The following is a 24,959-nucleotide window of genomic DNA, read 5'->3' on the forward strand; positions in this document are numbered from 1 at the left end:
TATATGAGTTTTGAATTATGAGTTAGATAGGTGATTGAATTTTTGATAAGATGAATATGGATAAGTATTATCTTGAAAGTTGATAATAAGAAATTTCACTGAAGGAATGAAATTTGGGATAAACAGTCTAAAACAGCAACAGGGGAGTGACTTTGAAAAATCACCAAAAATAATAGAAGTTGAACTAGAAGTGGAATGCAATATTTAATTAAATCTTATTGAATCTATTTTCATATAAAAGAAATAGAGAAAACAAAGGTATTCTGTATTTTGAGATATTTATATTTTTGTAAGACTGGTTTAGATTGATTTCCTGATCCGCTATTCTAAATTGTAAAAATCATTAAAAATTGTACAAAGATAGTTAAGGAACATACTTTATATGGTTGGATTTATAAGGAACATACTTTATATGGTTGGATTTATTATTTAATTTATTTTTATAATAAAGAAACTAGAACCTCATTTGAATTTGGTATCAAAGGATAATTAAATTTTAGTGAAGAGTGGTTGAAGCTGTCAAATAGAAAAACAGGGGAGAATTTAAATAATAAATTGTACTTATTGGCAAGACTGAAAATTCTAAAAATTTTATGGTGGAAAGATATATGAGTATAGTTTCTGGGAAAATTTATGGATCTTAATTTCAAGTTCCATAGCACCAGATATAAATGATTTAGTGACTGTGACCAAGAAAACAGCTTAACCAGAACATGTGTAAATGTACAATTGGGATAGTTTTACTATGGAAAACATGTTAGTAAATTGCTTATTATTTTCATGCGAGCTTCGTAAGCGTAAATCTTACCCCCTCCTTTCCATTTCTTTTAGTGTTGTCAGGTTAACTCGGGGTTGGAGATCGTCAGAGGCAGCATTATGCTATCAACCAACACCTTGATAGTACAAACACATATGCTAGAATTATCAAGTGAGTGGCATGTATAGGGACCTAGTTTTATAACATGTGTTGTTATAATTTGGCCAAATATATTGGTCTTTAGTGAGCTAATGATTCTGACTTATAAATCTAGCTATTCATGTTATGTCTGATATTGGTGATATGCATATACTTGTTTGCCATGCATGGTGGGTAATATGTTATGTGTTGTTGTAAGAATGTCATCTTGTGTCTTGATTGTGAATATATAATTTCTCAAATATGTCATCTCAATTTCTATGAAAATTTATAAGTGTATGTAGGTAATTAAGGGTGACAATTTGCTTGAAAAATAGCCTTGAAATTGACCACACAGCCCAATCCACACGGGCGTGTGACTCTCCGAAGCAAGAAAATTAGTTAAGTTGCCCAAAGATTTTCAAAGTTCTTGGTTTAGTCCCGAATCACCCCAATGTATGTTATAGGTTTTGAAGAGCTATGTAAGGGACGATATGCATGTGTTCGAGATGTTTTAATTTTTGGTGAAATTTTGTGGCCCGGTTTTGCATGTTGTGAATGTTTAAGTCCGATAACGCCTCGAACCTTGTCCCGATGTTGGATACCGGTGAGGGGTGTTACACAAATTGAATTATGTTTTCATATAGATATAATTTCATTCAACTGAGATGATTTTGATGAGGTTGAAAGTAACGCGCAGGCCTCCGTTCATGGAGTAGTCTCTAGTAGTTGGCTCGTAACTGAGGGCTAGGGAGGGGAGGCTAAAGAAGCCTTCTTCCAGATGATGTTTGAATAGTTTACAGAGTTTGTGAGAATGAACCCGTTGGCTCAACAACCTCCACGTCCACCCTGACCCCAACCTATCCTTGTTATTCCTCGAGGATTGGATCAAGTTCAAGCAACCAAGCCTCCAGTTGATAAAATTCAAAAGTATGGGGCTGAAGAGTTCCGCAGTTTAGCCGAAGACGATCCAGAAATAGCTAAGTTCTAGTTAGAAAACATAGTGAGAGTTTTTGTTGAATTATCTTGTACACTAATTGAATGCTTAAAATGTGTTGTTTCTCTATTGAAAGACTTAGCATTTCAGTGGTGGATCACCTTGATTATAGTAATGCCTAAAGATCGTGTGAATTGGAAATTCTTTCAAATAGAGCTCAGAAAGAAATATGTTAGCTAGAGATTTGTCGACAAGAAATGCAAAGAATTTCTAGAATGGAAGCAAGGTCGTATGTCAGTAGCTGAGTACGAGAGATAATTTTTGCGACTCAGTAAGTATGCCTAGGAATGTGTACCAACAAAGGTTGCTATGTGTACCCAATTTGAAGATGGTTTAAATGAAGATATCAAGTTGTTAGTTGGGATTCTAAAGTTGAAAGAATTCATAGTTCTGGTTGATAGAGCATAGAAGGCTGAAGAACTCAACAAAGCAAAAAAGAAAGCAGATTCTGAAATTCGGGACACTGGTAAACGGCCTATGGAAAAATCATTTTCATATTTATCAAATAAATTAAAGGAATTCCACAGTTGTTCATCAGCTTCAGTAGGTTTCTTGAGGAGAGTCAAAGGTAAACAATATTCGAGTTCAAAACCTTTGGCTATATTTGTAACGAGTGTGGATAGTGTCAGAAACAACAAACCTGAATGTCAACAATGTAATAGATGACACTTTGGAGAATGCTGATTGAAAGACGGTCATGTTACAAATATGATTCTTACAATCATTTTCTCAAAGATTGCCCTGAAAGATCAAATAAAGAAAAGCTCAAAATACTCGTTCGAGTAATACATCTGCGAGAGGGAGACCATCCAGAAATAGTGGTAATGTGGGTAATATTCGATGTAGAATAAAGGATTCTGCTTTCGATCTGAGGCATGAGCACCAGTTAGGGCTTATATGATTCGGGCTCAAGAGGAAGCTTCAGCACCTGATTTGATCATTGGTACATTTTCTATCTTTGATACTAATGTTAATGCTTTGATTGACCTAGGGTCAACGCACTCATATGCATGCACAACTTTAGTTTTGAATAAGAAAATACCTTTTAAGTCTACTGAATTTATGATTAAAGTAACAAATCCTTTAGGCTAGTATGTGTTAGTTGATAAAGTCTGTAAAAATTGTCCTTTCATGATTCGGGATTGCAACTTTCTGGCTGATTTGATGTTATTGGCATTTGATAAGTTTGATGTAATTTTGGGTATGGACTGATTAACTTTGCATGGTGTCGTTGTGAACTATAGATGAAAGCATATGGAGTTGAAATGTGAGAATGGTGAAAAGATTTGAATTGAATCAGATAGATTGGATGGTACATCTAATGTTATCTTAGCTATGATGGCAACAAAAATATGTTAGAAAGGGCTATGAGGCGTATCTAGCTTACATATTTTATTCCAAGGTTTCAAAATTGAAATTAGAATTGGTTTTGACTGTTTGTGAGTTCACAGATGTGTTTCTAGAAGAGTTACCAGGTTTACCGCCAGTTAGAGAGGTTGAGTTTTCTATTGATTTAGTGCTGGGGACATATCCGATATCGAGAACTTCGTATAGAATGACGCTTACAGAATTAAAAAAATTAAAAGCACAGTTGAAAGAGTTGAAAGACTGAGGATTTGTTTGGCCTAATTTTTCTCCTTGGGGTGCTCCTGCTTTGTTTGTTAAGAAAAATGACTTGTTTATGTGATTGTGTATCGACCATCAACAGCTCAACAAAGTCACTATTAAGAACAAATATTCATTGCCATGTATCAGTGATTTGTTTGACCAGCTGAAAGGTGCAATAGTATTTTCAAAGATTGATCTCCATTCTGGATATTATCAGCTTTGGGTTAAAGATTTAGATGTACCGAAAATTTCTTTCAGAACTAGGCACAGTCATTATGAATTTCTTGTTACGCCATTTGGTTTGACCAATGCACCTAGTGTGTTTATAGATTTAATGAATCGAATATTCAAGCCGTATCTTGACAAATTTGTTGTTGTATTCATTGATGATATCCTGATCTAATCACGAGATGAAATAATCATACTCAGAATCTAAGAATCATTTTGCAAACTTTGCATGAAAAACAATTATTTGCTAAGTTTAGAAAATATGAATTTTGGCTCCGAGAAGTTGGATTTTTAGGGCACGTGGCATCAACAGATGGTGTTAGGGTTAACCTAAGTAAAATATTGACCATAATTGACTGGAAGCCTCCGAGAAATGTTTCAGAAATCAAAATTTTTTTGGGTTTGACTGGTTACTATCGAAGATTCATAAAGAGATTTTTTATGATTGCTACGGTGTTAACAAAGCTTCTTTAGAAAGATGTCAAGTTCGAATGTCCAAAAAGTGTCAACAAATCTTTGAACAGCTGATAGCCTTGTTGATTGAGGCCCTTGTGTTGGTTTAGATAGAGTCTGGTAAAGAATTTGTGGTTTATAGCGATGCTTCATTGAATGGTTTGAGTTGTGTTTTAATGCAAGAAGGCAAAGTGGTAGCTTATGCGTCTCGACAGTTGAAACCACATGAGAAAAGTTACTCGACATATGATATAAAGCTTGTAGCTATTATCCTTGCTTCGAAGATTTGGTGACATCATTTGTACGGAGAGAAATGTCATATCTTCACGGATCAAGAAGCTTGAAATATTTGATGTCATAGAAAGATCTGAACTTGAGACAACGTAGATAGCTTGAATTGCTAAAACATTATGATTTGATCATTGACTATCATCCGGGAAAAGCTAATGTTGTTGCTGATGCTTTAAGTAGAAAATTTATGTTTCCTTTTGTAACAACCCGATTTTCAGTGGTGACGGAACAATGGTTTCGGGACCATAAATTTCTGTTGTATTGACTCATAAATATTATTTTTAGAATATTTATAGAGTCATTAGATTCTTATTAAAATTTGGTTTAGAAATATTAACGTTTAGATAGTTAATTAAAGAAAAACGAGCAAATTGAAAAAGGTGCAAAAGATAGTGATTAATTTAATTAAATGATTAAATAGTTTATAAATTATATGGGGAAGGACCAATATAACAATTAGTTTCAAAAGAATTTAGTTGGATGGTTAAATAAAGAAAAATGACAATATAAAGTAATTATAATGGAAAATTTATAAATTAAACTAAGCTAAAACAAATTTAAGTAATGAAAGAAACAAATGTCACTTTCATTTTCTTCTTCAATGGCCAAAAGCCAAAGCCAGGGTGAGGAGAAGCTTCAGCTAGCATTTAAAAAGCTTGCATGTAAGTCCATTTTGATCTTGATTCTTGTAATTTTTATGTTTTTGAGATTGTTGCAACTAGGTCCAGTGGTAAACCATAAATGTAACATGTTTTAATCCCATGCTTGGCATGTTTTTGGATGATTTATTACATAAATTAGTGAATTTGATGCTTCTAATCCTTTAATTTCATGTTTATATACTTAGGTGAGCATAAGGAAGCAAAAGGAGAGGAAAACGAGCCAAAATTGGAAAAAAATGGGTTGTCTTAAGGATTTACACGGCCAAGCCAATCCCACACGGGCTGAGCACACACCCGTGTGAACCACATGGGATGGCCACACACCCATGTGGCAGCCTGTGTCGATATCACTCCCTGTTTCCAAAACATGTAGAAAAAGCCAATTTTTGGGGTTTCTGAGCATTCAAAAGTTTATAAATACACACTAGAAGCGGACCTAAATGGGGGGACGCCGAGTAGAACGTAGAAATTACTTGAAAAACACCAACAGATTCAACTCGGAAGTAGAATCTCCTTTAAGACTGAAAATCTCCATTCAATTTCTCTCGAAGTTTTTGGGTTTCTTTATGTTTTGTTATTTTCCTATTTTTGAGATGTTTTCCTCACACAGTATGAACTAAATTCCCTAAATACCTAGGGAAGATGAAACTTAAGACGGATCTTATTATTTGATTTCTTCTGAATTATATGATAAATATTTTTTCTTGATCTCAATTATGTGTTCTTATTCCATGTTTTTACTGTTTTCAGGATATTAATTCATGATTGATGTGCTTATTCAGTAGAGCAAGAGTCCCTGTCTAAGAATAGATCTCACATAATTGAATAGAGTTGCATGCAACCTTAGAAATAGGGCGACATAAATCTACTAGATTAGAGTCAAATCTAATAAGGAAATCTATAGATCGAGTTAATGTGACAATAGGGGTTTAATTTGAAAGAGATTTCAATTAATCAACCTAGAGTCAGTTATTTTTACTCTCGAAAGAGATATTAATATAATTTAGGGATTTCTACGGATCAAGTCAAATGAATAAATCGTTTAATTCAGATCTAGAATAATAACTGAAGTCTAGGTGGATTCTTTCCTGGGTGTTGTCTCCCTCATAAGTTCTCTTCAAGTATTTTTCCCAATTCGCTCTCTGTCACTTAGTAATTAGTTTAGTTAAAATTAGATTTTAAAACAAATCCTTCAATTTATTCGGCTAAATAATAAAAAGATAGTAACTACTAGTACTTTTAGTCTTCGTGGATACGATATTCCTGACTCATTATAGCTATACTAAAATTCGATAGGTGCACTTTCCTTTGTCGTATCTTAGTTAGTTCGTGATGTCATCAAGTTTTTGGCGCCTTTGTCGGGGACTAAAATATTAGGAACACTTAATTTTTATTACTTTAGCCATTTTTATTTTTTATTGTTTTTATTTTAATTTACTAACTTTTCTTTTATTTGCTTCTGGCAGGTTTCTTTAGTTTATAACTAGAAGAAACCCATCAGGACCTCTAGTATTCGACAGTGAGATCAAAAGTACAACTCGAAAAAATCGTAGAGAAGCAAGGCAGAGTCGATAGAGTACACTAGAAGAGCAAGAGGACATTATTGCTGAGAGATGGCAGAAAATCAAAATAAGCAGTTACCTCTTGTGGTTGCTGAAAATCCTGTAAATCTGAATCCTGCTCCTCGTACTATGTACGATTATGCCAAGCCCAACTTAATTGGAGCTGAATTGAGTATTGTTTGACCTGTTGTTGCTGCAAAAATTTTGACCTGAAACCTAGCACTATTCAAATGATTCAACAGTTTGTTCAGTTTGATGGTTTGTAAGACGAAGACACAAATACTCATTTGGCTAATTTCTTAGAATTCTGCGACCCTTTTCAAATTAATGGCATTTTTGATAATGCCATTCGCCTTCGGTTGTTTCCATTCTTATTAAGGAATAAGGCTAAACAGTGGTTGAACTCCCTACCACGAGGTTCTATCACTACATGGGAGCAAATGACCTAGAAATTTTTGTTAAAGTATTTTCCACCAGTTAAGACAGCAAAGCTAAGGAATGATATCTCTTCCTTCGTACAGATGGATTTGAAAACATTATATGATGCATGGGGAAGATATAAGGACTTATTGAGAAGGTTCCCTCACCATGGGTTACCTCTATGGCTACAGGTTCAGACTTTTTACAATGGTTTGAACCCCTCAAGTAGGCAATTCATCGATGCATCTGCTATGGGACTCTGAATAATAAAACACCTAAGGAGGCTTATGAGTTTATAGAGGAGATGTCACTGAATAATTTATTAGTGGCAAGTCATGAGAACAAAGCCAACAAAAATATCTGGTGTTTTTAACGTAGACGCGGTCACCATATTAGCAAACCAGGTAGAACTTTTAAGTAAGAAAATTAATGGTTTGTATGGTTCTACACAGGTACATTCGTTGATGTAGTGCGATACAAGTGGAGGAGGGAGGAATAATCCAGAATGCCTAGCCTGCGATCCTAGCACAACGAACGAACAAGTCAACTATATGGGTAATAATTCTAGACCTCAGAATAATCCCTATAGTAATACTTACAATGCAGGTTGGAGGAACCATCCTGATAAACCATAATTTATACATATTTTTACCTTATGTTTAGCATATTTTTGGATGAATTATCCTTAGATTTGGTGAATTCGATGCTCCTAATCCTTTAACTTCATGTTTTATACTTAGGTGAGCATAGGAGAGTAAAAAGAGCGAGAAATGGGCTGAAAATGGAGAAAATAGACCAACATGGGAAATCAACACGGCCTCGATTCCTCACATGGGTAAGCCACACAACCGTGTCCATTTGGCAAAATCGAAGCACGACTTACACGGGTAGACCACACGCCCGTGCCTATGTAACAGCCTTGAACATGGATTGAAGAAATCGCACATGGGCGTGTCACACGGGCGTGTCCCTGTCGAGCCCAAGTTTACTTCTATTCGGAAAAGGCCACTCTTGAGGGCTTTTAGGCATTCTAAAGCCTATTTAAACACCTGAGGAGGCACCTAGAGGACACACAGAGTAAGAGGCAAGGAATTACTCAAGGAAAGCCGATTGATCCATCTCAGAAGCCGGATTCATCGTCAAGACTAAAGATCTCCCTTCAATTTCCTTCACGAGTTTTGGGTTTTCTTTATGTTTTGTTATCTTTATTCTTTTGAGATGTTTTCTTTCATAATTATGAACTAAACCCCTTAAATACCTAAGGGGAATGAAACCTAAGACGGATCTTGTTATTATTATCTGAATTGTATGATAAATATTTGACTTGTTCTTAATCATGTGTTCTTAATTCTTGTTTTAATATTCCAGGATATTGATTCAAGTTAATGCGCTTATTCAGAGGAGCAAAAGTCCCTGTTTAAGAGTAAATTTGTCGTAATTAAGCGAAATTGATTGCACACCTAGAGATAGGGTGACAAGATTTTGCCAGATTAGGGTGAAACCTAATAAGGGAGTCCATAGATCGAGTTAATGCAATACTAAGGTGTTAATTAGAAAGAGATTTCAATTAATCAACCTAGGGTTAGACGTTATTAGTCTCGAGAGAGATAATAATATATCTTATGGATTTCTACGGATCAAGTCAAATGAAAAAATCGTCTGATTCAGAGTCAAATAACAAGTAAAGTCTAGGTGGATTTTTCCTTGGGTATTGTCTTAATCAATCGAGTTTTCCCAAAAGTTTTTCCCCAATTTCCTCTCTGTGCACCCTTAGCTTAGTTAATTAGTTTAGATAAACAAATCCCTTAATTTTTAGGCTAGATAATAAAAAGAAAGTAATTACTAGTACTCCTGGTTCCTTTGGGTTCGACAATCCGGTCTTGCTAAAGCTATACTGCTGTTCGATAGGTACACTTGCCTTCATCGGGATAATAGTTAGTTTCAAGAAAGGTTAATTATAAATTTTTAAAACTTATCGCGATGAGCATATGAAGTTTTTGGCGCCGTTGTCGAGGAACTAAGATATTAGGAACACTCGATTTTTATTACGTTAGCCATTTTACTTTATTTGCAATTTAAATTTTTATTTTATTTTCTAATTTTCTCTTTTATTCGCTTTTGACAGGTTTTTTTTATAGTGTATGACTAGAAAAAACCCATCGAGACCTTTACTTTTTGATCGTGAGATCGGTCACACAGCTCGCAGAAACTGAAGAGAAATAAGGCGAAGCTTAAGATACACAGAGGAAAAGCAAGAGGACGATATTCAAACCACAACCGAGGAGATGGCTGAAAATCAGGAAAATCCGTTACCTTCTACGATTGCTGCTGATCCAGTAAATCAAAATCATGCTCCACACACTATGTATGATTATGCTAAACCGAATTTAACAGGAACTGAGACAAGTATAGTTAGGCCTGCTGTTGCTACAAATAATTTTGAACTGAAACCTAACACGATTCAAATGATACAGCAATTTGTTCAGTTTGATGGTTTGTAGGATGAGGATCCAAACACTCACTTGGCGAACTTTCTGGAACTCTACGACACAATTAAAATCAATGGCGTCTCTGATGATGCTATTAGTCTTCGATTATTTCCCTTTTCATTAAGGAATAAGGCTAAACAGTGGTTGAACTCGTTACCACGAGGGTCAATCACTACTTGGGAACAAATGACCGAAAAGTTTTTACTAAAATATTTTCTGTCGGCTAAAACGGCTAAATTAAGGAATGATATCTCTTATTTTGTGTAGATGGATCTAGAAACACTCTACGATGCATGGGAGGGATACAAGGATCTTTTGAGAAGGTGCCCTCACCATGGTTTAGCACCCTGGCTACAGGTTCAAACTTTTCACAATGGCCTGAATCCTTCAACTAGACAGATGGTTAACGCAGCCGCTGGTGGGACTATCAATAATAAGACACCTGAGGATGCTTATGAATTTATAGAAGAGATGTCACTGAATAATTATTAGTGGCAAGTCATGAGGACAAAGCCAACGAAAGCAACTGACATTTTTAACGTCGATTTGATCACCATACTCTCTAATCAGGTAGAACTTTTGAATAGAAAAATTGATGGTTTTCTTGGTTCTTCACAGGTTCATTCAGTAATGCAATGCAATGCGAGTGGAGGAGGGATGAGCAATTTAGAATACCCACCTTATGGCCACATCATGGAAAACGAGTAATTAAATTATATGGGTAATAATCCTCGACCTCAAAATAATCCTTATAGTAACACTTACAATGCAGGATGGAGGAACCACCCAAATTTCTCATGGGGAGGCCTGTAATAGCCCAAAATTGGGTCTAGTTGGAACAGAGGTTTCGGGACCACAAAATCCGAGATAGAAATAATTATTTTATGATTATTTTGAGGTCTATGATATGATTGCATATTGTGTGAAAATTTCGTGAAGAAATTCTATGCATAAAGTGCTCAATTTGAAGTTAGGGACTAAATTGAATAAGTTGCAAAACTTGCATTCTAGAAGTTTCTAGTATGAAATTTCTTTGAAATATTAATTAGGAGGTCTTAAATAGAAATTTGACCAATTTAAGTGATGGAAAAAAATTGGACATAGATGGAATTTTTGAAAGTTTAGTAAGGAAGGGCATTTTGGTCATTTGGTAATTAAAAGAAATAAAAAGGGAAAATAAAGCCAAAATTGACTCATCTTTCTCATGGAGGCCGAAATTAGCATGGGGGAAGCCATGGCTAGGGTTTTCAAGCTTTCCAAGCTCAATAGTAAGTCCGTTATAACCCCCTTTTTCAAGTTCTTTACGTTTTTGGAATCTCGGTAATTTGATTAAGCTTATTCTAGCAATAATTTAAGCTAGGGTTCATATTTGGAAAAATACCCATAGGTGAAATGTGTTTATTTTTCTGTTTTATAATAGAATATGAGGTTTTAAATTATGTTAGACAACTTGTGCTACTCGGTTTTGAGTGAAAACGAGTAAAAGGGCTTAATCGGTAAAAATACCTAATAGTCATAAGTATATGTTAGAGTGAGAATTTGATGTTACCATAGAAGGGAAAAGTGATCAGCATGTCATAAAACATAAGACTAAGGGATGAAGTTTAATTCCCGAGCCTAGTGGCAAAAGTGTAAATATGTAAAAGTTTAGGGGCAAAATTGTAATTTTTCAAACATTTGAGTTAAGGACTGTTTTGAATAGTACATTAATTAAATAAGTAAAATATGACGTTTTAGATCCCGAAAAATGAGATTTGAACCTAGAATGAGAGAAAAATCGAAAATTGAGAAAGTTGGTAAAATGGTCGTTTTAGTATCGAGGTAAGTTCATATGTATAATAAGCATTAATTTATGCATGTTTCAATGTAAAATTGATATATTCATTATGAATTCCAAGGTGTTGAAAGTTTGTAAGTTGGTATGATAATAATACAGCAATAATGTTGTAATTTATATTTGAAAGTTAAATTTAGTGAATTAATTGAATTATATTAAATTAAATGATTATGGTGTCAAGTTTATGAATTGATTTAAAAATATGTCTATGGTACATGAAGTGCATTGAATTATCATACATAAATGTGATTTCTATGATTATGGATAATATGGAAAATTGTAAGTTCATATGATTTTTAATAAGGCAATGTGTAATTTAATGTTATTGCCTTGATATTAAATGAGATGTAAGTTTATATGTAAGTAATACATCAATGAGAAATCCCGGTTGAACCTTTGGAAAGATTGGATGATACAATAGTATGTAGCTAGGTCACATGTATGGTGCTGAGTGCACATCATGTGTACAAGAGAGCTACAAGACATTATGATGTAGCTAGGTCGCATGGGTGATACTATGTGTACACCATGTAGACAAGAGAGTTACGGGATATATGTAGCTAGGTCGCATGCGTGGTTCCAGGTGAAGGACACCATGTAGACAAGAGAGCTACGAAATAAATTGGCTAGGTCACATGGGTGGTACCGAATGTTCACCATGTGTACAAGAGAGCCGAACTATATGATGGGTGGAGCTATGTGCTGAAACCACCAAGTATCGAGGATTGATCCGAAGTGTTCAACGGGAGACTTTCTATGTATTGCTTTGTGAGTTTTGTGATGAATAAGTGCAGGAACTTGATTATGTGAATGATGTGTTCATTAAGGGACCAGGATGTGGTAAGGTTATAAACAAGTAAGTTATACATGAGGATGATTTTATGGTGACCTTGTGATCATGGGCCTATACTTGTGATGTATGAAATGTGGTGAAAATGATTTGTTATATGTATGTTAAAATGAGGTTAATACAAAGAAAGTGTGAAAGAGTGAATTAGCAATAAAACTGTTTTGGACAGTAGCAATGATGTGATTTTGAAAAATCACCAAAAATAGTATAAATTAAATCAGAGACTGAATAAGATATCAAATTAAATCTTAAGGAGTCTATTCTCATATAAAAGAAGCATAGCAAGAAAAGGTGTTCTATATTTTGAGATATTTATGTTTTTGTGAGACTGGTTCAGAATGATTACGTGATCCCCTATTCTGACTTTGGAAAATCACAAAATTTTGGATAAAAATAATTAGAGTCTTAAACTTATATTTTTAAAATCCCTAATGAGTCTATTTTCAAGATAAATCAACAAGAACATTATCCGAGTTCTGTACTGTGAGATAATTAATTTTTAGTGAAGAGAGGTCAGAACTGTCAGAAAGTGAAATAGGGGAGATTTTAATGAATAAACTGTACTAATTGGGTAAACCAAAAATTATGAAAATTTTATGGTGGAAATACATATGAGTCTAGTTTTAGGGGAAATTTACAGATCTTAATTTGGGACTCTGTAGCTTGAATTATAAATAATTAAGTGACTATGACTCGTGTGGATAGTTTGATGTGAGCATTTATTAGTAAATTGTGAAATCGTACTTACAAGAATGCTATATACATTAAGGATGTGGAATGGAGAGGAGGAGGAGGAAAATAAATATATGTGGAATACATGGAAACTATGGTATATGAAATATTGATATAATGAAATAAATGATATGGGTTTATAAGAAAACAGAAAGAGAATGATATGTATCATGACATGTATATATATATATATATGACTAGTCTCAATGTAATGCTTGTTGGGTATGGAGTTGAATTGAAATGTTTCAGGAAAACATGTTATTTTACGTATCTGAATTGTGGTATTTTATAAAGATATGATCTAGTTTTAAATATGAATGCTTGATGATTAAGCTAAAGATATTTTGTAAGATGATAATCTTGGTATAAATGTATAAGTGGTACTATAATAAACAAGGTAAAATGAGTATGAGAGACACATGTATGATGACATACAAATGCTATGTTTGTGGTTTAATTGAGAATATTTAATCATTAAATGAATACCATGTTATATGCTTTTGATTTTGTATAAATGTGTAAGAGATTAAGGTTGACCAAAGCTTGGAAAATAGCCTAGGTATATTCCACACAAGTAGAGACACGGCCATGTTGTGGTAAGGTTATAAACAAGTAAGTTATACATGAGGATGATTTTATGGTGATCTTGTGATCATGGGCCTATACTTGTGATGTATGAAATGTGGTGAAAATGATTTGTTATATGTATGTTAAAATGAGGTTAATACAAAGAAAGTGTGAAAGAGTGAATTAGCAATAAAACTGTTTTGGACAGTAGCAATGATGTGATTTTGAAAATCACCAAAAATAGTATAAATTAAATCAGAGACTGAATAAGATATCAAATTAAATCTTAAGGAGTCTATTCTCATATAAAAGAAGCATAGCAAGAAAAGGTGTTCTATATTTTGAGATATTTATGTTTTTGTGAGACTGGTTCAGAATGATTACGTGATCCCCTGTTCTGACTTTGGAAAATCACAAAATTTTGGATAAAAATAATTAGAGTCTTAAACTTATATTTTTAAAATCCCTAATGAGTCTATTTTCAAGATAAATCAACAAGAACATTATCCGAGTTCTGTACTGTGAGATAATTAATTTTTAGTGAAGAGAGGTCAGAACTGTCAGAAAGTGAAATAGGGGAGATTTTAATGAATAAACTGTACTAATTGGGTAAACCAAAATTATGAAAATTTTATGGTGGAAATACATATGAGTCTAGTTTTAGGGAAATTTACAGATCTTAATTTGGGACTCTGTAGCTTGAATTATAAATAATTAAGTGACTATGACTCGTGTGGATAGTTTGATGTGAGCATTTATTAGTAAATTGTGAAATCGTACTTACAAGAATGCTATATACATTAAGGATGTGGAATGGAGAGGAGGAGGAGGAAAATAAATATATGTGGAATACATGGAAACTATGGTATATGAAATATTGATATAATGAAATAAATGATATGGGTTTATAAGAAAACAGAAAGAGAATGATATGTATCATGACATGTATATATATATATATATGACTAGTCTCAATGTAATGCTTGTTGGGTATGGAGTTGAATTGAAATGTTTCAGGAAAACATGTTATTTTGCGCATCTGAATTGTGGTATTTTATAAAGATATGATCTAGTTTTAAATATGAATGCTTGATGATTAAGCTAAAGATATTTTGTAAGATGATAATCTTGGTATAAATGTATAAGTGGTACTATAATAAACAAGGTAAAATGAGTATGAGAGACACATGTATGATGACATACAAATGCTATGTTTGTGGTTTAATTGAGAATATTTAATCATTAAATGAATACCATGTTATATGCTTTTGATTTTGTATAAATGTGTAAGAGATTAAGGTTGACCAAAGCTTGGAAAATAGCCTAGGTATATTCCACACAAGTAGAGACACGGCCATGTTGTGGTAAGGTTATAAACAAGTAAGTTATACATGAGGATGATTTTATGGTGACCTTGTGATCATGGGCCTATACTTGTGATGTATGAAATGTGGTGAAAATGATTTGTTATATGTATGTTAAAATGAGGTTAATACAAAGAAAGTGTGAAAGAGTGAATTAGCAATAAAACTGTTTTGGACAGTAGCAATGATGTGATTTTGAAAAATCACCAAAAATAGTATAAATTAAATCAGAGACTGAATAAGATATCAAATTAAATCTTAAGGAGTCTATTCTCATATAAAAGAAGCATAGCAAGAAAAGGTGTTCTATATTTTGAGATATTTATGTTTTGTGAGATTGGTTCAGAATGATTACGTGATCCCCTGTTCGACTTTGGAAAATCACAAAATTTTGGATAAAAATAATTAGAGTCTTAAACTTATATTTTAAAATCCCTAATGAGTCTATTTTCAAGATAAATCAACAAGAACATTATCCGAGTTCTGTACTGTGAGATAATTAATTTTAGTGAAGAGAGGTCAGAACTGTCGAAAGTGAAATAGGGAGATTTTAATGAATAAACTGTACTAATTGGGTAAACCAAAATTATGAAAATTTTATGGTGGAAATACATATGAGTCTAGTTTTAGGGAAATTTACAGATCTTAATTTGGGACTCTGTAGCTTGAATTATAAATAATTAAGTGACTATGACTCGTGTGGATAGTTTGATGTGAGCATTTATTAGTAAATTGTGAAATCGTACTTACAAGAATGCTATATACATTAAGGATGTGGAATGGAGAGGAGGAGGAGGAAAATAAATATATGTGGAATACATGGAAACTATGGTATATGAAATATTGATATAATGAAATAAATGATATGGGTTTATAAGAAAAGCAGAAAGAGAATGATATGTATCATGACATGTATATATATATATATATGACTAGTCTCAATGTAATGCTTGTTGGGTATGGAGTTGAATTGAAATGTTTCAGGAAAACATGTTATTTTGCGTATCTGAATTGTGGTATTTTATAAAGATATGATCTAGTTTTAAATATGAATGCTTGATGATTAAGCTAAAGATATTTTGTAAGATGATAATCTTGGTATAAATGTATAAGTGGTACTATAATAAACAAGGTAAAATGAGTATGAGAGACACATGTATGATGACATACAAATGCTATGTTTGTGGTTTAATTGAGAATATTTAATCATTAAATGAATACCATGTTATATGCTTTTGATTTTGTATAAATGTGTAAGAGATTAAGGTTGACCAAAGCTTGGAAAATAGCCTAGGTATATTCCACACAAGTAGAGACACGACCATGTGTCTCAGCCGTGTATGAAGCACGACTTTGGGACACAAGCGTGTGGAGCCTTAAAGCATGAAATTTCCAAGATTTTCTTAAGTTCTCAGTTTAGTCCCGAACCCTTTCTAAAGTATGTTTTGGGCTTCGTAGACTCAAATAAGGGACTATGTGTAAGTGAATGAACGTTTTGAAATATGAATGAAATTTTATGGCCCTTATTTTTGTTTAATGTTTGTATGTTTGTCCGGTAACGCCTCGTACCTTATCCCAGCCTCGGTTATGGGTAAGGGGTGTTACAAGGCCAAGGGAATTAGAGACCACCACTGCCTTCAGGCTTCCAACAACCACCTTACCGACAGGAAAGACGCTGAACCTTGAGGAGATGCTAACAAAGTTTATCTCGGTGTCGGAAACTCACTTTCAAAATACCGAAATAGCACTTAAGAATCAACAGGAGTCGATCCAAGGGCTCGAAACTCAAATAGGCCAACTCACCAAATTGATTTCTGAATGACCACAAGGTAGCCTGCCGAGTAACACTGAATCTAACCTAAGGGTACAACTCAACGCAATTACCATCCAAGACGAGGAAGGGTTAGTTGAACCTGAACCATAACCTAAGCAAGGAATTATGGTAAGTAAAGGTAAAGGTGAGGCAAACCACAGTGAGTAGAAACTGGTAAGTCAAGAGTACAAACCATGAGTGCCATACCCCAATGCGACAAGGAAAGATGCACAGATGAACTATTTGCTCTTTTGCAGATACCAAACACAGTCAAATTCTTAAAGGAGCTTTTAGCAAATAAACGGAAGTTGGATGAGGCATCACATGTGGAGTTAAATGCAGTTTGCTCAGCCATTCTACAGAACAAGCTTGCCAACAAATTGAAAGATCTAGGGAGTTTTACGATTCCTTGTTTAATTGGTAGCTTAAATGTTAAAAATGCTTTAGTTGATTTAAGGGATAGTATTAATGTCATGCCCTACAAAATGTTTAAACAACTAGGTTTTGGGAAACCCAAACAAACTAGGATGAGTATTCAGTTAGCCGATAAAACTATCAGATTTCCTAGAGGTATCATTGAAGATGTACTTGTAAAAATTGATGAATTTAGACATAGAAGAGGGTAGTGACGCACCTCTAATTCTATGAAGGCCATTTTTAGCAACTACTAGAACCGTTATTGATGTTGGTACAAGTGAACTCACACTTCGTGTGAGTGATGACTGAGTTACTCTTCAAGCTCGTAATCCTATTAATACTGACCATGTGGTGCAACCTTCTTTATAGGAAACACATTCGAAGAGCACACATTAGCCTTGTTCAAGTAACAACAAAGAACCCATCTATGAAGAACGAAGGCTACAAATTGAGGAACTAGATGAATGGCGAACACATAAACCAAGGACACACGATAAACCAAAACCACGCCATGACGAGCTCAATATTTCACTAAATCAACTTAAGGTTGGAGAAAAAGTACTACTAGATGCAGCAGACCCTCGTATTGCCACTCCTGAACCTAACAGAGCAATCCCTCTTACGGTACTCAGCATTTTCCCATACGGTACAATCGAGATAATTCATCCCAAATTTGGTATGTTCAAAGTAAATAGTACTCGTCTAAAACCTTATTTTGATAAAATTGATAACAAGAACGAGGAGTGTAAACTCCTCGCACTGCCATGACCATGCAACAGAGAGATAAGTCGAGCTTAGACTATAAATAAGTGCTTCTCGGGCGGCAACCCGAGCACTAATGTTGTTAACTTCTTTAAATTTTAGTTTTTAACATTTAAGTCCACTAACCGAGACATTGAACATAGGTTTTCCAGAACCATACGGCTAGGCCCACGGGCGTGCCTTAGGCCTTGCCCATGTCACATAAGGCAACACGGCTGTGTGAAAATAGGGAAAAAAATTTCCCCAACACGGGAGTCGATAAGTTGCCACGGCCGTGCGACATGGCCGTGGGTGAATCTGACAAAAAAACACGAGCGTGTGACACGCCCATGTCTAGATACCATGGTTGAAACTGAGAAAACAACACGGGCGTGCGACATGCCCGTGCTCACTACCCATGGTCAAGACTAACAAAACAACACGGGCGTGGACATATACACACAGGCGTGGGAGAAGCGAACGAAGCAGAACACGGCCATGCGACACGGCCGTGTGCATCAACACGCCCAAAGAACACGGGTGTGGGCTGAATTTTAGATGTGACCAAATCTGAAAGTCATGAAATGCATGGGCTAAAATGAAGGAACACGGGCGTGCCCCATGGCCATGCACCTCAAAAACCCTTCCCTAGCCATCGTAACCTCTTCACACGCCCTTAATCCCACGCCCGTGGCCGGCCGACAGCTCTCCTCAGACGAATAACTCCTCCCTCCACCAACCTATTGCGTTTGTTCACTCTTTTCTCTTTATTATCTTCATTCCTTTTTCAAAATTTATGATCTATTCTTGTTTTATTTAACTGTTTTAAGTTATCTTCATAGTTTAATGATAGTTCTTTGCCATTTTTTATGAAACCTTCATTCATTATCATTCTCATATGCATGCATCCACTAGTTATTTCCCTTAGCATCATTCTCATATTTATATTCATAATAATGATTTGATATATCTATTAGGACTTGGTTGTTTTTCAGTAGATTTTTCCTTTAGTTAGAAAGCTCCCATGAAATATTGGTATTTAGTTTTAACATACTTGCATGTTTTTCCATTCGTGCGAATTATTCTTATAACTTCATGTTTTCATTAGATATACTATGTCAAATCCACGCGGTAAGAAAACTGCTATTCCTGCCTCAAAGAAGAGGAAAGGAGCAATGTCATCCTTAGGTCCTACAGCTAAAATCAGGCACCCATTCCTCCAATTCCCACCGGGACCACAGGAGGGAATTTTTCAAATACTACGGGCCCAACCCTAGGTACGAGCTGCTGTATTGACTGGGCCGCACTTGAACAAATCCAACTGGCTGACGCGGTCCAAGCCCTCCTGATGACTGACCCGTGGGGGCTATTATTTGAGATCGTCGAGCCGACATACCTCGAGCTCACACTCGAACTCTGTTCGACCTTCCACCTCCAAACAGTTATGACAGAGTTCGATGATCCTGGAATGGTCCAGTTCCATCTAGACGGTTTACTCCGACAGTTGAGCGTACCTAAGTTTGGCGTCGTTTTGGGGCTTTATACAGAGGAGTTCATGGACGACGATGATTTTGACACCCTCCATTGCCACATTCACTTGTCCCCCTCCAACTGCTGAAGGGCCTCGTTCCTGCTTCGGCCACCTATGACCCTAGCCCCTCCAAGGCATCGGCCCTTGCCCCATCCCTGAGGTACTTACACACCATCTTGGCCCACACTCTGACAGGGTGGTGGGAGGGCACCAGCATCGTCAACACTCATGACGCCTACTTTTTATGGATTATGGTGAAAGGCCACGTCTTCAACCTTGCCTATTTCATTGTCCTCGCCATTAGACGGAGCGGCTTAGGAAGGGAGCCATATCCATTGACCCTTATGTGACTCGCCTGGCGCGGTATTTCGGCCTGCTGAACATGGCGGCGCAAGCATCTTCCCTCACCCTCATTGGTCAGATGTCCTCACAGGGCATTTCGAGTATGCTACATATGAGGATGATCGAGCGTCAACATGGAGTTGACCCACCCCAGTACCGCCGAGGAGGAGGACCTAGAGGACATTACTGATGATGTCCCTCCACAGCATGAAGACCCACCGTCTCAGCCACCACCCATCCATCGTCCAGTTCATGCGGCGACTTCATACTCTGACATCTCTGAGTGCCTTACTTAATTTGAACAGCAATGTTTTTAGCACTCTGATCACATTGATGCTACTCTACATCAGATTTATCAGCACTTTCACATCTCATCGTGACCATCACCTCGGAAACCATTTGGCGATGATGATGTTTAAAGAATTTTTAATTTTTATTTTTATTTTCACTTTTATCTTTATTTATCTTCTTTAAGTACTTTTTATTTTATTTTCATTTAATACTATTTCATTTTTAGGTTTTATAATTTTATTGAACAATTTATAGTATTCGACTATTTCATTACGAGTAATTATGCTTCTCTATATTTCCTAAAGAGTGTTTGATGTTATCACAGTTATAAAGAGCTCCAAAGCTCATCATCACTTAGGAACTCAAAACTCCACTAGAAAAGGTTCTCCACGACTGTCATGTGTTGCCTGACCACCACGATAACCTCTTCGCTGGACATTGTGGTTGTGGAACCCAACCTCTACCACCACCGGAGTATCCTCCTCCAATCTTATCATTGCCTTGGCCGATTATTCTCCATACCTCTAATTCAAGGATTTCATTCAACATTCAGAAAGTTTCACTTCTCTCCCTCTTTCTTCTGATATTATCTTGATATCACTATTATATATCTTTGTACATTGAGGACAATGTACATCTTAAGTGTGGGGGGGGGGATATTTATATCATTATCAAAAAAATCCCTGAATTTTGTCTTGTTCTCAAATAATCTTCTCATATCATTATTAGAATGATTTTTTATTAATTTATGATTTTTATTGATATGTCTTGAATTAAAACATAGGCACTTATGCATTGATTGTTTAAACTTTGAAGGAATTAGAGAATCAAGCATGATAAGTTGATTTTTTTTAAGAATAATTTTTTTTTTATGTTGTTTCCCTAAGTTTAGGTATTATCTTGAGTTGAAATTCATAGGTTTAACATCAAAAAGCCATAATTTTTGTGAGATCTTGACCCCTTAGAGCATATATTATTTCTTTCATGCTCACTTTTATTGTTACTTTGAGTGCGTCAATAGCGAATCGTCATTCTACAATTTGCTTGATTATGCATGTCAAGACCACACCATTGATTTGATATGTCGAGATGATAAAGGTACTTAGGTTTAACTCACTTACTCCATAAAAGGCTACCCTCATAATTAACCCTTAGTGAACCCCTTTGAGCCTAACAAGCCATTAATTGATTTACCCTCAATATTAACCCATAGCCCATTATTGTTGAAATCCCCTAATTTGATCCCTATTTTTGCCAAGATTTGATTTGAATTAATTGCTTAGCTATGTTTTATTTTTCGTTGCAATAATTAGCAAAGTTCTATGTTATTTGACTTGTTCTTAAAAAAAAAAAACATACATACATATTAGTAGTAATTCTTTGTTCTTTGAGCATAAGTATTTAAATTCCTTATCCCATAAACAAAAGCTCAATTCTAGGATTTTCTAAATTGGAAATGTAATTTATCAAGTTGTAGTATTTTTCTAGTTAGGTAATTTTTCAATTCAATCTCGATTCTAACCTTATTTTTCAGCTTGTAACCACACCCCTAACCAAAGCCATTGTACAACCCTCTAAAGACCTTTTGATTGATGTATCATCTCAATATATAGTGGTGGAGATTTGATTTTCATGCAAGCCTATGGTAGTAAATTTTTATATTGACTAATGAGTGCTTCATTTATCATCCTTAAACACCTCGAGTGATTTGAGTGAATCTTTAGTGAGGATGTTAAACTTTGTGATATTTTGAATCAAAGGTAATCACTTAGATGAGGGGAGACACATAGGTTTTTGTGATAAAATGCTCAACTTTGAATTTTTGAAACTTTGATATTCTTCTAGTTGAATCCTCAATGTATGATTACTTATGGATTATTTTGAGATATTATTGATAGAAATTATAAGTTGAGAAAAATGAGTTTTGATCGTGAGTTAAGGATTTTGCTTGAGCACAAGCAAACGCTTAAGTGTGGGGGTATTTGATAAACCATAATTTATACATATTTTTACCTCATGCTTAGCATATTTTTGGATGAATTATCCTTAGATTTGGTGAATTCGATGCTCCTAATCCTTTAATTTCATGTTTTATATTTAGGTGAGCATAAGAGAGTAAAAAGAGCGAGAAACGGGCCGAAAACGAAGAAAATGGACCAACATGGGAAATCAACACGACTTGGACTTCCTCACACGGGTAAGCTACATGGTCGTGTCCATTTGGCAGAATCGAAGCACGACTTACACGGGTAGACCACACGCCCGTGCCTATGTAACAGCCTTGAACACGAATTGAAGAAATCACACACGGGCGTGTCCCTGTCGAGCCCAAATTTAGTTCTATTCGAAAAATGCCACTTTTGAGGGCTTTTAGGCATTCTAAAGCCTATTTAAACACCTGAGGAGGCACCTAGAGGACACACAGAGTAGGAGGCAAGGAATTTCTCAAGGAAAGCCAATTGATCCATCTCAGAAGCCAGATTCATCGTCAAGACTGAAGATCTCCTTTCAATTTCCTTTAGGAGTTTTGGGTTTTCTTTATGTTTTGTTATCTTTATTCTTTTGATATGTTTTCTTTCATAATTATGAACTAAACCCCCTAAATACATAAGGGGAATGAAACCTAAGACGGATCTTGTTATTATTATCTAAATTGTATGATAAATATTTGACTTGTTCTTAATTATGTGTTTTTAATTCTTGTTTTAATATTCCATGATATTGATTCAAGTTAATGTGTTTATTCAACGAAGCAAAAGTCCCTGTCTAAGAGTAAATTTGTCGTAATTGCACGCCTAGAGATAGGGTGACAAGATTTTGCCGAATTAGGGTGAAACCTAATAAGAGAGTCTATAGATCGAGTTAATGCAGCACTAGGGTGTTAATTAGAAAGAGATTTCAATTAATCAACCTAGGGTTAGATGTTATTTGTCTCGAGAGAGATAATAATATAACTTAAGGATTTATACGGGTCAAGTCAAATGAATAAATCGTCTGATTCAGAGTCAAATAACAAGTGAAGTCTAGGTGGATTTTTCTTTAGGTATTGTCTTAATCAATCGAGTTTTCCCAAAAGCTTTTCCCCAATTTTCTCTCTGTCCACCCTTAGCTTAGTTAATTAGTTTAGATAAACAAATCCCTTAATTTTTAGGCTAGATAATAGAAAGAAAGTAATTACTAGTACTCTTGGTTCCTTTGGGTTCGACAATCCAGTATTGCTAAAGCTATACTACTGTTCGATAGGTACACTTGTCTTCATCGGGATAATAGTTAGTTTCAAGAAACGTTAATTATAAATTTTTAAAACTTATCATGACAAGCATATCACATCCCAACTTCTCTTGGGGTGGTCAAGGAAACCAGAGACCACAACACCCTCTAGGCTTTCAACAACCACCTTACTAGCAGGAAAAGAAGTCAGACCTTAAGGAGATGTTCATGAAGTTTATTTTGGTGTCAGAAACTTACTTCCAAAATACCGAAACAACACTTAAAAATCAATAAGCATTGATTCAAGGGCTCTAGAATCAAATAGGCCAGTTGGCTAAGATGATTTCAAAAAGACCATAAGGTAGCTTGCCAAGTAATCTGAAACTAACTCAAGAGAACAACTTCATGCAATCACTGTAAGAGATGAAGAATGATTAGTAGAACATAAACCAAAACCGAGGCAAGAAATTATGGTAAGTAAAGGTAAGGTGGGAAACCCAAACAAACTAGGTCTTGGGAAACCCAAACAAACTAGGATGAGTATCTAATTGGCAAATAAAACCATTAGATTTCCTAGGGGTATTGTTGAAGACGTTCTCATCAAAATTGATAAATTTCTTTTCCCAGTGGATTTTGTTGTTCTAGACATGGATGATGATAGTCACGTACCGTTAATTCTAGGACAACCCTTTTTAGCAATTGTTAGAACCATTATAGATGTTGGTACAGATAAGTTGATACTTCGTGTAGGTGATGACACAATAAAACTCCAAGCTCATGATTCTGCTAAAATATCTAGTAATCAAGATGATTGTTTAAGTTATGTTAATATGAGTAATGTTACGGCTCAAACTTTTTTGTAGGAATCTCCTAAGAAAAACTCGATAAAGTCACGATTTAGTCTTTACGACAAAAACAAAGCAACTTATGAGGAACAAAGGCTTCAGATCAATAAACAAGACAAATGGTGGTCACATGTCAATGAGAAACCAATAATACACGATGCGAAGCCAAAACTACATCATGAAAAACAAGAGAATGGAACAAATCAATTTAAGATTGGGGACAATGGATTACTAGATGAAATGGACCCCCGAACAGTCACTTCAAAGCTTATTACAACTGGAGCGACTCCTTTCATAGTACTCAATGTTTTACCATACGGTACAATCGAGGTATCTCATTCTCATTTTGACATTTTTAAGGTAAACATTACTCGACTTAAACCTTATTTAAATAAAAGAATTGACAGTGAGAAAGAGGAGTCTCGACTCCGTAAACCACCGTAATCATGTGAATACGAGGTAAGCCGAGCTTAGACTTTAAATAAGCGCTTCTCAGGAGGCAACCTGAGTACTAACACTGATAATTTCCTCATTTTTATTTCATATTATTTCTTTAAAATTAACTAAACATTAAAATGAAAGTTTTTGACCGACTTGGCCTGGACACACAGATGTGTCCTAAGCCGTGTGACTTAACATAGATGCGATAATGAGTTACACGGCCGTCCGATATGGCCCTGTGACCCACTGGGCCTTGACACACGGGCATGTCCTTAGCCGTGTGAATCTTGGAACTTAGTTTTTAATTTTAAAGGAAATTGACAAAGAGTTACACGACCAGGCGACACGGCCGTGTGACCCACACGGCCAGGAC

General features: G+C 35.2%; 2 non-coding genes across 2 annotated transcripts; both read right to left on the bottom strand.

Annotated features, from left to right (window-relative positions):
• Positions 1-7,184: 7,184 nt before the first annotated feature.
• Positions 7,185-7,291, bottom strand: LOC128286071 (small nucleolar RNA R71). The gene has a single exon (XR_008276616.1). It is a non-coding gene; the product is annotated as a small nucleolar RNA R71 (small nucleolar RNA).
• Positions 7,292-9,839: 2,548 nt separating this feature from the next.
• Positions 9,840-9,946, bottom strand: LOC128285900 (small nucleolar RNA R71). The gene has a single exon (XR_008276447.1). It is a non-coding gene; the product is annotated as a small nucleolar RNA R71 (small nucleolar RNA).
• Positions 9,947-24,959: the final 15,013 nt, after the last annotated feature.

The sequence above is a fragment of the Gossypium arboreum genome, chromosome 12, assembly GCF_025698485.1.
Source record: "Gossypium arboreum isolate Shixiya-1 chromosome 12, ASM2569848v2, whole genome shotgun sequence".
In the NCBI taxonomy this organism is placed as follows: Eukaryota; Viridiplantae; Streptophyta; class Magnoliopsida; order Malvales; family Malvaceae; genus Gossypium; species Gossypium arboreum.